The following is a 14,381-nucleotide window of genomic DNA, read 5'->3' on the forward strand; positions in this document are numbered from 1 at the left end:
TTACGTCGTAAATTCCGATAAAGAAAATGAAACTAGAACGAGACTTGCATACCCTAGAACTAGCATCTATATACAAACAATGTTTTCTCTGCTTTTCATTATCATACACAAGTCTAATTTTAACCTTATTAGGAAATATTTCTATTTTGACATTATGGAATGTATTCGTGTTTTCGTGGATAAAATATATCGAGAAAAAAGTACCAAGGCATCAGACTTGGGACAATTCAAATGTATTAAAATGCAAAAAGTAATCAAGGGAACCAAGGTTATAGCGGTAATCAAAAGAATGCAAACCAGGGACAAAGACCAGACATGGAAAACAGACATACACAACAAAGAACATAAAGTAACTAAAATAATACATACAAAGTATTAAAAAAAAAACAAATGAGAAACTCGGACTCCACAAAAAACTGGGTGCATGGACTAGATGCACCGGTAGGGTAAGCGTCCTCTGCTTTTCTAGAAACACCCGCCGAGTTGCTCATTAAAATTTTAAGTCCGGGGTAGACAAACGGGAAAAACTATGACCCGTTGAATAAATCAGTTTCCATGGTGCATATGCAACATGACATGAAGATTAGAAAAAAACAAATACGATCTACATACACAATGTAAACAAAACATAAAAGTGAAGAGAAGGAAAACAAGAAATTGCACAAAAAACTGAAGCACTTGTTATATGAATTTCCCCCCAAAAAACATCGGGAGTGACATAAGATGTTCTGGAAGGGTAAGAATGTCCTATTCCGCCAGCGGCATCTGTTACATTACAAGTGAGTATAATGCTGATCTTGTATGGCGTCATAATGCAAATGAAAATAATCTGGTAATAAAATAGCAACAGTAATATAGCTCCCCGACACGAGTCATAGAAGGGTACCGTCAAATACAATTCACATTTGGGCCTACTCGAATATATATATTTATGATCTTCCTACGCATTTGATTTTAATGCTGCTGATGAGAGGTTACTCCTTGAAACACGTAAACAGCATATCGAAATTTAATGCACCACTACCTGCACGTTAAAGAACCCTGCTGTGGTATTCGACCTCCTACCCCTGGCGTGTTACATGCTGGGGTTGTCAGGCTATAATACGGAAAACCTGACCGCAGACCATAGTGGTGCCCCGTGTTTGGAAAGATGCCACGTTCCTCGCACGTTAAGGAACCCTGCTGTGGTATTCGATAGGAGTAGGAATCTTTGCGCTCCGCCACAGGAGGCTAAATTGCCCGACCTTACCCATCCCCCCTTTTTCCAGTGGCAATCAAAATTTGTCGACCCTATTATCCTTGTGACCCATCCTTTTTTTTTTTCATTTCATGTTCATTGTCTGAATATAGCTGAAATATTGCTGCTCGGACGTTAAACCCCAACAAACAAACAAACAAAAACCCTATTATCCTTGTGTCCCATCCTTTTTTCTTCATTTCATAGCCATTTTGAAAAACATGGCGGCACCTAAAAGTATATAATATTTGCTTAATACTTGTTTCGTAAAATGTGAAGGATAAATTGAAAAGATAAATATTAAACTTATGTTAGTTTGTGCATATAACAAACCAAATATTCACAAAAATGCCAAAGGTTTCAGAAATTTGCATTTAATTCCTAGTCGTATATATTTAAGTGTTTCTCTCTCTAAGGATCAGGTAAAATGTATATAAAGTGTGGCACTTGAAGAAAAAAAAGCGCAGAAATTTTGTTGTATTATCCAATTATTCGTACATGTTCCTCGTTACCTCCAGAAACAAACATAAAAGTGTTTGTAAAAAAGAACCCAAAATGTTGATAAGTCAACTTAAGTTGAAATGCACTGGTGGGAAAATCTTTCGCACTTTTTTCTATATAAGCAGTAAAAAGATATATACATCACAGATGCTTCAGGATAAGTTTAAATACCCCGTGCAGGTCCGGGTGTTAAAAGAATAGGCCTGCAGCAGCGCTAAGCTTGTCGTATAAGGCGACTAAATAGTGCTCAGAAACCTAGCCGAGGGCTAGGCGCTCTGCCCACAAAGCAACTGGGATGTGTGCCCCAGGTGGTGGAATGGGGTACCCCTGGCGTGTTACATGCTGGGGTTGTCAGGCTATAATACGGAAAACCTGACCGCAAACCATAGTGGTGCACCGTGTTGGGAAAGACGCTACGTTCCTTGCACGTTAAAGAACCCTACAGTGGTATTCTCCCGGAGTAGGAACCATAGGGCTCCGCCACAGGAGGCTAAATTGCCCGACCTTTCCCATCCCCCTTTTTCCAGTGGCAATCAAAATTTGTCGACCCTTTTATCCTGATGTCCTATCCTTTTTTTTCTTTTTTTTTTATTTCATGTTCATTTTATCATCCATTTCATGCCCATCGTCTGAATATAGCTGAAATATTGCTGCTCGGACGTTAAACCCCAACAAACAAACAAACATAATTTTAAATAGTTTTTTTGTTGTTTTCTAGATTAAATAAACGTATTTGAGGGAAAAAAAGACCAAACGGAGAAACCTGATGTGCCATCCATTTCCTGATTGTTACACAGAATGGTACTAAAATTGTTAAGTTCTATTTGACATGAAATAAAATTATTAAAATACGTCTTTTCTATTCGTAACAAACATAGTTTAGAATTAGTTATTCTCAAAATACCAGTAGTTTTATAAACAAGGCTTTACATCATTTCATCTTTCCATCGGTTAAATAGACCGTTTGACGGTCGGTTAAATAGGCCGTTTGACAGTTGAAATAGACGACTGGTAATTATAAATGTCACAACAACTCTATTTTCCAGAAAGTAAATAATTAGTTTTAAGTAACGGAGGCTGAGAATGGTTTAAGATTGACAAAACATTTTCGGATAAAAAATAAATGTACCTAAGCGATTAAACAGAGGGAATATTTGACATTGCATCATGGTTTAATATACCTAATTAAAAAAAAAGAATTAGTGTGAAACCGATCAAAACCGATCCGGAACGAAAACCTGACTACACCAGACAATTTAAGTACTGTCTGCCTGCTCTTAGGAGATAATCAACATTGAAAATCCAGTTGATTCTATTATATTTGAGCGTCATTTACAGAGTTATCTCCCATAATTTTGAAATCTACAGTGCATTCTGTACAATTGGTATCTCCTAAGAGCACGGGTTATATGAAAAAACCACATGTTAATTTCTGTTTACTATGACATTTCAAACAAAATATCAAAAATAAAAATATGTAGGCTTTTCACCCATGAATCACATTTTGCATGATCCTTAGCTGGAGTGCTACTTCAGGCCCTATTTATGAGTTACGATGTTAGCTTCAATGAACCGAGCACCCGTGTTAACAAAAATTACTGCGCAAAGTTGGTTCGATTTAGACAGGTTTTACACTAAATAATTCAGGTCTGACTTTTTATTGCAAATGAATTTGTGTTTTTTTTTTTCTGTAGAATTTGATAGTATTTTCCTAAAAAAAGAACAAACAAACAAGCTAAAGCAAAACGAAACAAAACAAAAATAATTACATAATGACACTAAACAAAAAAGAACAAATAAAACACACAGATGAAAAGCGCCTTCTGTATGATCAATCAATCTGAACGATTCAATTCTGCCTAAGTGAAATTGACATTGGTGTCAATATATAAACGGAGGCTTTACCATCAAGGTAAAATAACTAAATATTTCTAAAAGTACATAAAAAACATTGAACAATTAAAACTCATTTTTACAAACTTTTATCATCAGTAGATAATTGATTGGTCATAAATGATTTGATCATTAGGCAGTCAATGACTCTTGGCCATTAGTTTAGGAGGTAGACCTAGAGCAAGGGACATAAACTCTTGAAACCAGCCAAAAAAAGCTGGGAAATTTCTTTCAAACGTATTAAACGAGCAGTTTGACGTATTTATGACGTAGTCCACTGAAATACAAATACGATTTTGCCAAATATAAGTATTCTTTGTTGCGTAATTATTTGTCTATCAATTTAATAAGTTGGTTTTATATCATAAACAAAAGACAATTGGGTTCCTTGGAATGGAAATTAAGTTAAGACGGCGCGGCTTTTACCAATACTAAATTCATTATATAGACGTAGTCGGTATGCTGATATGTCATAATAGAAATGACCAACAGATTCTCATAGAATGGTGAGTGATTTATAGATGCATGAATTATGTTACTTGCATAAAACGTTTTTATGTTTAAAATAATAGTGTTCGTAGTACTGAAATTATTTGTTGAACGCATTTTTCGGAACCAAACATATGAGGTTTAGAGTATCAACAACGTGTACTTTTCATTCATGTATTCTGAAGCAGTGCACTCGTCACGTAGGGTTAAAATACAATTAAATAGAGTCATTGAAAGATCTCGTCACATACGGGTTCTTTGTAACTACGAAAGTAGGTAAAGATTTAGTTGCGGTAGGATTTTGCATTATACAATAGCTTTATACTGTCGTATTTTATCTACCCCCTATGTTTTGTTAAAATAGTATATTTATAGCAATAAAAAGCACTGCTTCAATATAAGCAAAGTAAACGCCGCAGAAATCCAGGGAAAGCAAGAATTCTGAAATGATGTCTTTGTCAACAATTTTTGCGTTGAGGTAGACGAAAAGTGTACACCTCAACGCACAAAAAACTTAATTGTCCTAGTTGACACTAAATTTGCTTTTATGTTTCAAGACTATCTACTACAAAGGATTTTGCGATAGACAGCTTGTGTTTCTAATGAACATTTAAAGTGTTGAGACTGAGTAAAACTAAATGAGAGTTTAAGTACATGTAGGCATAATGTGTTTCCCTCAGTTATAGTTTGATTGTGGATTGAACAAATCATTCTCTTGAAAGCCACCCGCCATGAGGATGGCTCGTGAAATATCAAGTCCATTGAAAAAAATATCTATGACAAAAGGCCATAGACACTACATATTTGTTAATAAGGTCATAATAAGATCGTATTACTTTTGTTCTATCGGAAATTGGATCATTACAGATGTCAGGAAATAATTGGTCCTATCAGTGACTCATTACTTGCCAATCAATGATTTCTAGATGGTTTGTTTGTTTGTTTGTTGGGGTTTAACGTCCGAGCAGCAATATTTCAGCTATATTCAGACAATGAACATGAAATGAAAAAAAAAGATGGGTCACAAGGATAATAAGGTCAACAAATTTTGATTGCCACTGGAAAAAGGGGGATGGGTAAGGTCGGGCAATTTAGCCTTCTGTGGCGGAGCGCAAAGGTTCCTACTCCTATCGAATACCACAGCAGGGTTCTTTAACGTGCGAGGAATGTGGCATCTTTCCCAACACGGTGCACCACTAAGGTTTGCGGTCAGGTTTTCCGTATTATAGCCTGACAACCCCAGCATGTAACACGCCAGGGGTACTCCATTCCACCACCTGGGCGCCCGTGCAGGTCCGGGTGTTAAAAGAATAGGCCTACAGCAGCGCTAAGCTTGTCGTAAAAGGCGACTAAATATTGCTCAGAAACCTAACCGGGGGCTAGGCGCTCTGCCCACAGAGCAACTGGGATGTGTGCCCCAGGTGGTGGAATGGGGTACCCCTGGCGTGTTACATGCTGGGGTTGTCAGGCTATAATACGGAAAACCTGACCGCAAACCATAGTAGTGCACCGTGTTGGGAAAGATGCCACGTTTCTTGCACGTTAAAGAACCCTGCTGTGGTATTCGATAGGAGAAGGAACCTTGCGCTCCGCCACAGGAGGCTAAATTGCCCGACCTTACCCATCCCCTTTTTCCAGTGGCAATCAAAATTTGTCGACCCTATTATCCTTGTGTCCCATCCTTTTTTTGCATTTCATGTTCATTGTCTGAATATAGCTGAAATACTGCTGCTCGGACGTTAAACCCCAACAAACAACAAACAAACAATCCACCACCTGGGGCACACATCCCAGTTGCTCTGTGGGCAGAGCGCCTAGCCCCGGCTAGGTTTCTGAGCACTATTTAGTCGCCTTTTACGACAAGCTTAGCGCTGCTGCAGGCCTATTCTTTTAACACCCGGACCTGCACGGGGCATTTTCTAGATGGTACAGATAATCTTATATAACAAGTATATCAAATGTATGTATGATGTTTTTTGTCCATGGATTTCATCCCGTTTCCGATTTAAGCATAACGAACTCTTTATTGTCTTCCCTACATTTAGGATATTTATGATTCATACTTTTCCTGTTGTTACTTTGTATGTATTATTTTAATTCTTTGTTGCGTATGTCTGTTTTCCATGTTTGGTAATTGTCCCTGGATTGCTTTCTTTTGATTTCCGCTAGAACCTTGGTTCTCTTGATTACTCTTTTAAATAATCATAAATACTAATTTAATTGCTTGAACCTTAGGACAAGGTAACAATCGTATGTTTTTTATCAAGCGTGTTCATAATACAATTCAACTACCTTCATGTATAGATCCTCATTTGAGCATACATTCTTATCATATAGGTCTTCATTGGAACATATATTCTTATCGTTCTATCAACGCCAATAGATAAAGTAACGTTATTTAAAGTTTTATTTCCTTGATGACAATACCAACATTGTATACATAAGTATTTGTGATACGTTCTTGAAATGGCATGAGACTAAGGGGTATTAAGCGCCCTTTAAAAAAATGTAAAACAGTCATCGAATGTTGGCTTTGTTAACTGTAAATTTGGAGACTTGAATCTATATAAACTTTTAAAAACACAAGGATTTCAAGAACAATGACTGAAATATTGCTGCTCGGGCGTTAAACCCCAACAATCAATCAATCAATTAATCAATCAAACAACACAAGGATTTCACAAACAATGAACAAGAACAAAACACTGCTTAGAATTAACAAAATACGATAATTTTATACATTTTGAAATCTTGGCAACATAATGGTCATATTTCCGGAAGGGAAATGGTATCTACACCCATGAAATAGCTTCATATATAGTGAAAACCTATGTAATTCCATTATTATTATGTGGAAACACCAAGTGGACATAGTTCTTTTGCGTTTTAATGTGTACAAAAACAGAAATAAAAATGAACCATCATCAACAGTTTTTGGGTACTAGTATATTAAGTGTTATTGTGAAACGACACCATTGTGACGTTATTACAATGGATATTCAGTATCCTAATGTTTTGTTTTTGTTATAAAAATGGGTATTCCCATGTTTTGGACCGTTTTATGATTTTACAACAAAGTTTGTATTTTTGAGATATATATAAAGGGTATAATGACCATATACGTTTAATTGACATTAGGACGGATATTGGCTGTTCATTATTTTTTTACCATTTATGTACCATAATTTGTTATTGATTAAAAACTTTTCAGCAATATTCTTATAGCATTATCACAGTTTTGGAGTACCTACGGACTAAACTGATACATCTTCACCATATTGCACGGAGGAAGTGTCCTACAATAATAAATTGTTTTTTTATTTTGGTACTCGCTATATTTTGCATGACGTACAGTTATATCTTTTTCAGCTGTAGTATGGCAAGCAGAAATAAACGCTAGGATGACCAGTCCTTCTAGAAATTAAAAAAAACACTTATGCATTTTAAGTTTTCCATACAGTATAAATTTCATCGTCCATCGTTTTCGAATGTTTATATCGCGAAAATTTTGTTTATGTTTATACGTGATGCGTTAACCTTCAGTTTACAGACCAATAATTAAATATAGTGCAAGGAATTAAATAATCACAAGAACTCAAAATCTTCAATTATTAACGTGGTATTCCTATTGATGTTACAGCACCATCTGTAGTAAGAACAATTATCTTTGATACAATTAAGAATACAAATTTATTTTGATTACGTTAATCTGTGATTTTCCCGCAGTCTTTTCTTCGACTCAGTGAATTGATTGGCACTCTTTAATGATACTATGTAAAATATCTACAATAAAATATATCAACAGGATGTAATTAATATAATTGCTTGACTAAAATTGCATTAAATACACGGAATTTCATCTTACATACCGGTTAGGTATGCACTTACGGAAAAGTTTGTTTGACACTCAGACAACAAAACAAAATTTCCATTATCCAACACCCTAAAAAACTACAAAATTGATCTGTAAACAGGAAGTAGATAAGCGACAAACCTAAAAAGGGGAGACATGGTACATTACCATGCGAAAGCAATATATCAATTCTCCATGCCAAATATGTTGTACCAGCAGACAAAACCCAAAACGACAGAAGTAGAGGTAGAAAATTTCCTTCAGTAGAAGCTGAGTAATCTGTTAAAATTTCCATTATATAGCACCTAAAAAACTACAAAGTCGATTGGTAAACAGGAAGTAGATGATAAAAAACGAATAGGTAAAACATGGTATATGTCATCATGAAAAAGCAATATACCAAATATGTAAGCATTCCCTTTAGTAGAAGCTGAAAAATCTGTTACAAAAAATGTAACGCACGGACGGACAAGGTAATTGCAATATAGGACCCACTCTTTTAGAATTGTTTCATTTTTTTCAAATAAAATCTTATTCCTCAATACCAAGTTGCAACCCTCGTTTCTCATCCATCAATATCACATTTATCATGTTTTTATCGGTTTTAAATCACCTGAATAGTTATATTAAGTCTACATCCCACAAATTATATTTCAAAATAAAAAAATTGAAAGTAGATATAGCTATATGACAGACCGCGATCACTTCTTAACATTCGAAATTGTAAGTGTCAATTTTACGACGTAGGAATCGTTTTTGAAAATCACAATAGGACAAAAAAACAAATTGATATTTTTCAGTCAACATAGGATCTATTCACTATCTAAGTCTTAATTGGACTGAATTGCTTAAAATGGTTAAAGACAAAGATTTATTCCCGCTAGTAAGTAGCGTTATCTTAAACAAGCGGATTTACTGCAAGCGATATGTGCAATATAGTGTCCCATGGCAAATAACCAATTTAGGTTTAAATTGTTTAAAGTAAATAAGCTTCCTTAATCTTAGTCACTCAAAATGTTACAAAAACGTTTCTTATTGGCGTTATAAATGACGGTGCTACAATGTATCAGCCTTTATACTTTAATCACTTTAAATCAAACTGCTGGTTCATCATTAACCGTCTAGTAAATCTGCCAAATTATCTATTTACACTTTCAGGAAATAATAATTGTTTGGTAAAAATACTCATTTGGTAATTACATTCTACATTAAAAAAAAATCCAAAAAAAAAAAAAAAAAAAAAAATCGGATGGATTTGTTGTACATATATGTAATTAGGCACTTTTGGCTCCTTTGTGTTAAAAAGTAAAAGCACAGTACTATTTTATGGGATATGATAGATCGGATCTACCCCAAAGAACTTGAGATAAAGGATACTTTTAGTACTGCAGACACTGAGGAGTCAGTCTCATATCTTGACCAAACGTTACGACAAACGTGATGACTTTTCATTCAGAATTGTCATCTTAACTTCCATCAGTAACAATATCCCTCCAGCATCTGCGAATGGAGTTTTCATATCACAACTCATACGTTATGCCAGAGCTAGTCGTAACTACGCAGACTTTTTGTATCGCTCTAAACGTCTTACAATAAGGCTTCTGGAACAGGACTATGTTGCTACAAGATTTAAGTCATAATTACAGAGGTTTTATGGTCGTCTTCTGAACCATTGGATCGTTACGGTGTATCCATCTGCACCATGAAAACTGATTTGTTCATAGTGTAATAGTTTTCCTTTACTCTTTCTTTCATCTAACCTAGACATGACTTTTTATGAGCAACTCGACAGGTGTTTCTAGAAAAGCAGAGGACGCTTACCCTACCGGTGTACCTCGTCCATGCTCCCAGCTTTCGGGAAGTCCGAGTTGTTCTTATTCTTTTCTCACTTTGTACGTATTATTTTTGTAACTTAATGTTCTTTGTTGTGTTTGTCTGTTGTCCATGTCTGGTCCTTGTCTCTGGAATACATTATTTTGATTTCCGCTGGAATCTTGGCTCCCTTCATTACTCTTTGACTAGCTGAATCAAAATAAGTGTTGACGTAGCCCATAAATATCTGTATAAACATTTTATTTTGTTTAAATTGTCAAAAAATGACTGATGCAGCATAATTACCGCTGTAATATACAAAATGTATTTCTCATTGACCGATAATGCATTAATCGAGACATTTTGTTTTAGTATCAGTCAAAAAATGACTGTGTATGGTAGTGTATTATAGCTAACTAAAACAGTTCAAAGAACAATACAATGAAGAAGTAAATTTAGAAGGTAAATTGAAATTAGCCAATATGTTCTGACTTGAACATGAGTCAAGGATTGCAAAGTTCAATTGTTGGTCAAACCAGGTTTTATGGCTAGCCATATCTAAGAGATATACACAGGCTAAGGGGCATAACTCTTACAAATCATCGGAACGTCTGTATTCAGCATTTCACATCAATCTCATGCAAGCATCAAAGTAACTTGGACTGAATCCATTCTGTTTCTGAGATTGATAGGCTTTGGTGATATTGAATATGATACAAATATATCACTGGTTTCAAGAGTTATGTCCTTGCTCCAGGTCTACCGCCTAAACTAAAGGCCAAGAGTCATTGACTGCCTAATGATCAAAACATTTATGACTTTTCAATTATCTACTGATGATAAAATAATGTAAAAATGAGTTTTACTTGATATTTGTCCAATGTTTTATGTACTTTCAGAAATATTTAGTTGTTGTACCTTGATGGTAAAGCCTCCGTTTATATATTGACACCTTTTGTTCTACAGGTATCTTACAAATAACATTGTATGATCATTGTTAGAATTCACCAGGGAAGTTGCAATATGAAGTAGCCAGATTTGATCCTTTAACCAAAAATATTCCAGCTTTTCAAACAGTGTTTTGGGGTTGAGAGAACGGAATAAATGGATTGGGTTTATTCACCAGGATGTGTTTGCCCATTTGGTGGGCTCTGCAGTGCTGCAAATCACTGCTGTGTTTTTCAAATACTTCACAATAACTTATTACATGTACAAGGTCAATCGTTTCAGCAATTTTTATTTTTGATAATATATTACTTTAATCATGCTACGCTCGTGACATAACCACATTATTCTTCAGTCTTTCGGAAGAAATCTGCCTATCCTGTACGATCGTCAACAAATTGATGTTTGTTTGTTTGTTGGGGTTTAACGTCCGAGCAGCAATATTTCAGCTATATTCAGACAATGAACATGAAATGGATGATAAAATGAACATGAAATGAAAAAAAAAAGGATGGGTCACAAGGATAATAGGGTCGACAAATTTTGATTGCCACTGGAAAAAGGGGCATGGGAAAGGTCGGGCAATTTAGCCTCCTGTGGCGGAGCGCAAAGGTTCCTACTCCTATCGAATACCACAGCAGGGTTCTTTAACGTGCGAGGAACGTGGCATCTTTCCCAACACGGTGCACCACTATGGTTTGCGGTCAGGTTTTCCGTATTATAGCCTGACAACCCCAGCATGTAACACGCCAGGGGTACCCCATTCCACCACCTGGGGCACACATCCCAGTTGCTCTGTGGGCAGAGCGCCTAGCCCCCGGCTAGGTTTCTGAGCACTATTTAGTCGCCTTATACGACAAGCTTAGCGCTGCTGCAGGCCTATTCTTTTAACACCCGGACCTGCACGGGGCTCAACAAATTGAATAGGCACTTGCAAAACATCTCTTGCGCATTTAAATGTCAATGACTCTAAGGAGTCGTTCGAAAACTTTTACTCTAAAGGAGGTATTTGTCATGGAAATTAATCAATTAATTGAAAGTGTTTTTCTGTGATGCATTTTAAAATATTTGACGAAAACAGCAAAACACTCATTTTCTGAGTTTCAACTGTACTAAAGCATGTTCTAACGACTGCGATCAAATATGAACTTTTTTCCAGTTCTTTAACACCAATTTTCTGTAAGAACCAGAATATTAGAACAAAGGCATGGCACACATGGATTTACTTTTGCACATAAGTTAAGTTGCATCATCGAAACACAAAAAATAAATTAAAATCACTGCATATAGCATCATAGAAACACAAAAATAAATTGAAATCGCTGCATATACACTTGGTTGCTATGGTAACCACTTTTCATTATTTCTGGCAAACAAAATAAAATTTTAGTTTTTAAAATTGGTCAAATTATCGTTTTTTGCTCATATAAATGTCAAAAATTGGATCTAATTAATTACCTTTCGATAATTGCATATGATTACATATCATATAGAGTACCAATAAAGTAAATGTTGATAATTTTCAAATTTGACTACATATTGGTAATTTCTGTTTAAATTTTGCCATAATTGTAATATTTTCAAAATGGAGATATATAAGCTTACGTCAGTGATTTTCAAACTTTCATAGCAAGAAAAGTCCATCTCCTTTAAAGGATGTATCAACTATAGTTGATAAAACAGGCCATCTAATGACAGTTTAGCCAAAAAAAAAAAAACTTTTTTTTTTGGCAAATAGCCACAAAAACACAATTTTCCATTTTTTGTCAGTTTCCAGGAAAATTTACCTTTTATATATGAACCTACCTCTTCCGTAGGAACCTTAAAACCTACCAGAACCACTAAATCATTGCATGGTTTACTTAATATGAAAGATGAAACATATTTAAATATGTCATAGATGTAGTATTTTGAGCAAAAGTATTAGGTGAAGTTAGAGATGAAAATGCTTGGCTACTACTATATGTAACATAATTAAATAAGACCACATTAAAACAACTGCACATTTTCTTCTATCTGGTCAGCTTTAGCTACAACAGTAGATCTCTGTACTGGCATAGCTACAAAAATGGTCCCATTAAAAGCAAAGGTTCAATTCCAGTTGTGCTTCATGCCTGGATGATTTCAGATGATTTACTCTGTAACAATTCTTCATGATATGATTAATTTTTAAATGGTGGAATATCATTTGAAATAGACAATTTTGATTTTGAAGATCAGAAATCACTTCGAAAACAAAATATATACATATGTTTATTATCGATTGCTAAATTTATGATTTTGAACTTGACAACACATTTTTCATTTATTTTAAAAGAAATACCTGTTTATGAATTTTGAAATTATTTTAGTATATCTTAGTCTTGTTTTACAGTATGATGTGATGATTTATGTTTGCTCAGTACTGAGTCAAAGAACATTTCTTGCAAATAAACAAAGTACTCGGTAAACAGGAAGTTGTTGTCAATTTTTTTCTGAAAATTATCCCACCATAAAGCATACCTACAGAAAGAATGTTAAAATTTTAAGCCGATGTGATGAGTAGTTGTTGACAGAAAAGGATGTTACGGAAACAAAGACAAGGATAAAACAATATACCTCCTGTCATTCTGAGGGGGTATAAATATAAGGTTACCAATAAACAGAATTATAGTTACTTTCGATTTTTATACTGACAATATCCATGCGGAACATCTCAACTCTGAGATATTCCACATGATATGGTCAGTATCAAAATCGAAAGTAACTATTATTCTATATGTAATTGTGTAAATATTAAAAGTTGTTTTGTCTAAATATGTTGAAAGAGACAGCTCAACTTAACATTTTTACTCATTAAAAAAACATTATGAATTCAGCCAAGTGTCTTCAAAATAATGTTTTTGAAGTTAGATTTGTCCTCCTCCACCATTGCTGCATTTAAAAAGAAACTGCCAATTTGTTGTGTTGTCAAATAATCTTTCCTTTGAAATCTGTATTTTCCATCATCAGTTTTTTCATTTCTCATTTCTTCAGCAACAATTCCTGGGTCCTCTCTCCTTCTGTTTGATTTCCTTTATCGAACTTTTCAATAAGATACTTTCTCTGATGGGGAGAAAATGAAACTTTAGATTTTCTTATTTTTAATGCCCATCCTTGTGCAAGGTTCAAGGAATCAATGGAACAGGAGTTGTCACTGGAAAGGGTGATTGATGGACCTGAAGTGCTTTCTTTCATATTTTCTACATATAGAGATTTGCCCTTGTCGGTTAGCATTTGTTTTTCTTCCCTATAGTCACAACATCCATGAGTTATATGGTTATCTAGAGATGTATGCGTGCAATATTTTCTTATGCAGCCTTCATTTGGACAGCAATACAAATCATATGAGTTTTTCTGATTCGCAGTCTTTGAACTTGGCATAGAGGGCATCAGTACCTCGTTTGACCAGTCTGCCAAGGTTTGCAAGTTTGTAGTTTTAATCAATCCATTGCAAATTTTATACCATGGCACTAATAGGCCTACAGTATATAAAATTAACATTTTTGTTTAAATACAACAAGAGATTCTGAGAGAAAGCTCACACAGAATATTCCAGTTTTAATTGAGTAAATGAAAAAACCTTAAGCTCAGTTACATTTGTATCTGCTTTTAGAGTGCCCTGACAGTAAT

The 14,381-nt window shown here is 34.9% G+C and overlaps 1 protein-coding gene and 1 pseudogene across 1 annotated transcript in view; one reads left to right on the forward strand and one right to left on the reverse strand.

The window, feature by feature from the left end:
• The window catches only part of LOC148596872 (uncharacterized), a 416,353-nt gene that overhangs the window by 148,195 nt on the left and 253,777 nt on the right, over positions 1 to 14,381 (forward strand). The window lies entirely within an intron of this gene.
• On the reverse strand, positions 13,585 to 14,252 carry LOC148596878 (uncharacterized; annotated as a pseudogene).

The sequence above is a fragment of the Perna viridis genome, chromosome 15 (assembly GCF_037379345.1).
Source record: "Perna viridis isolate PV_CMFRI_1.1 ecotype Kerala chromosome 15, ASM3737934v1, whole genome shotgun sequence".
In the NCBI taxonomy this organism is placed as follows: Eukaryota; Metazoa; Mollusca; class Bivalvia; order Mytilida; family Mytilidae; genus Perna; species Perna viridis.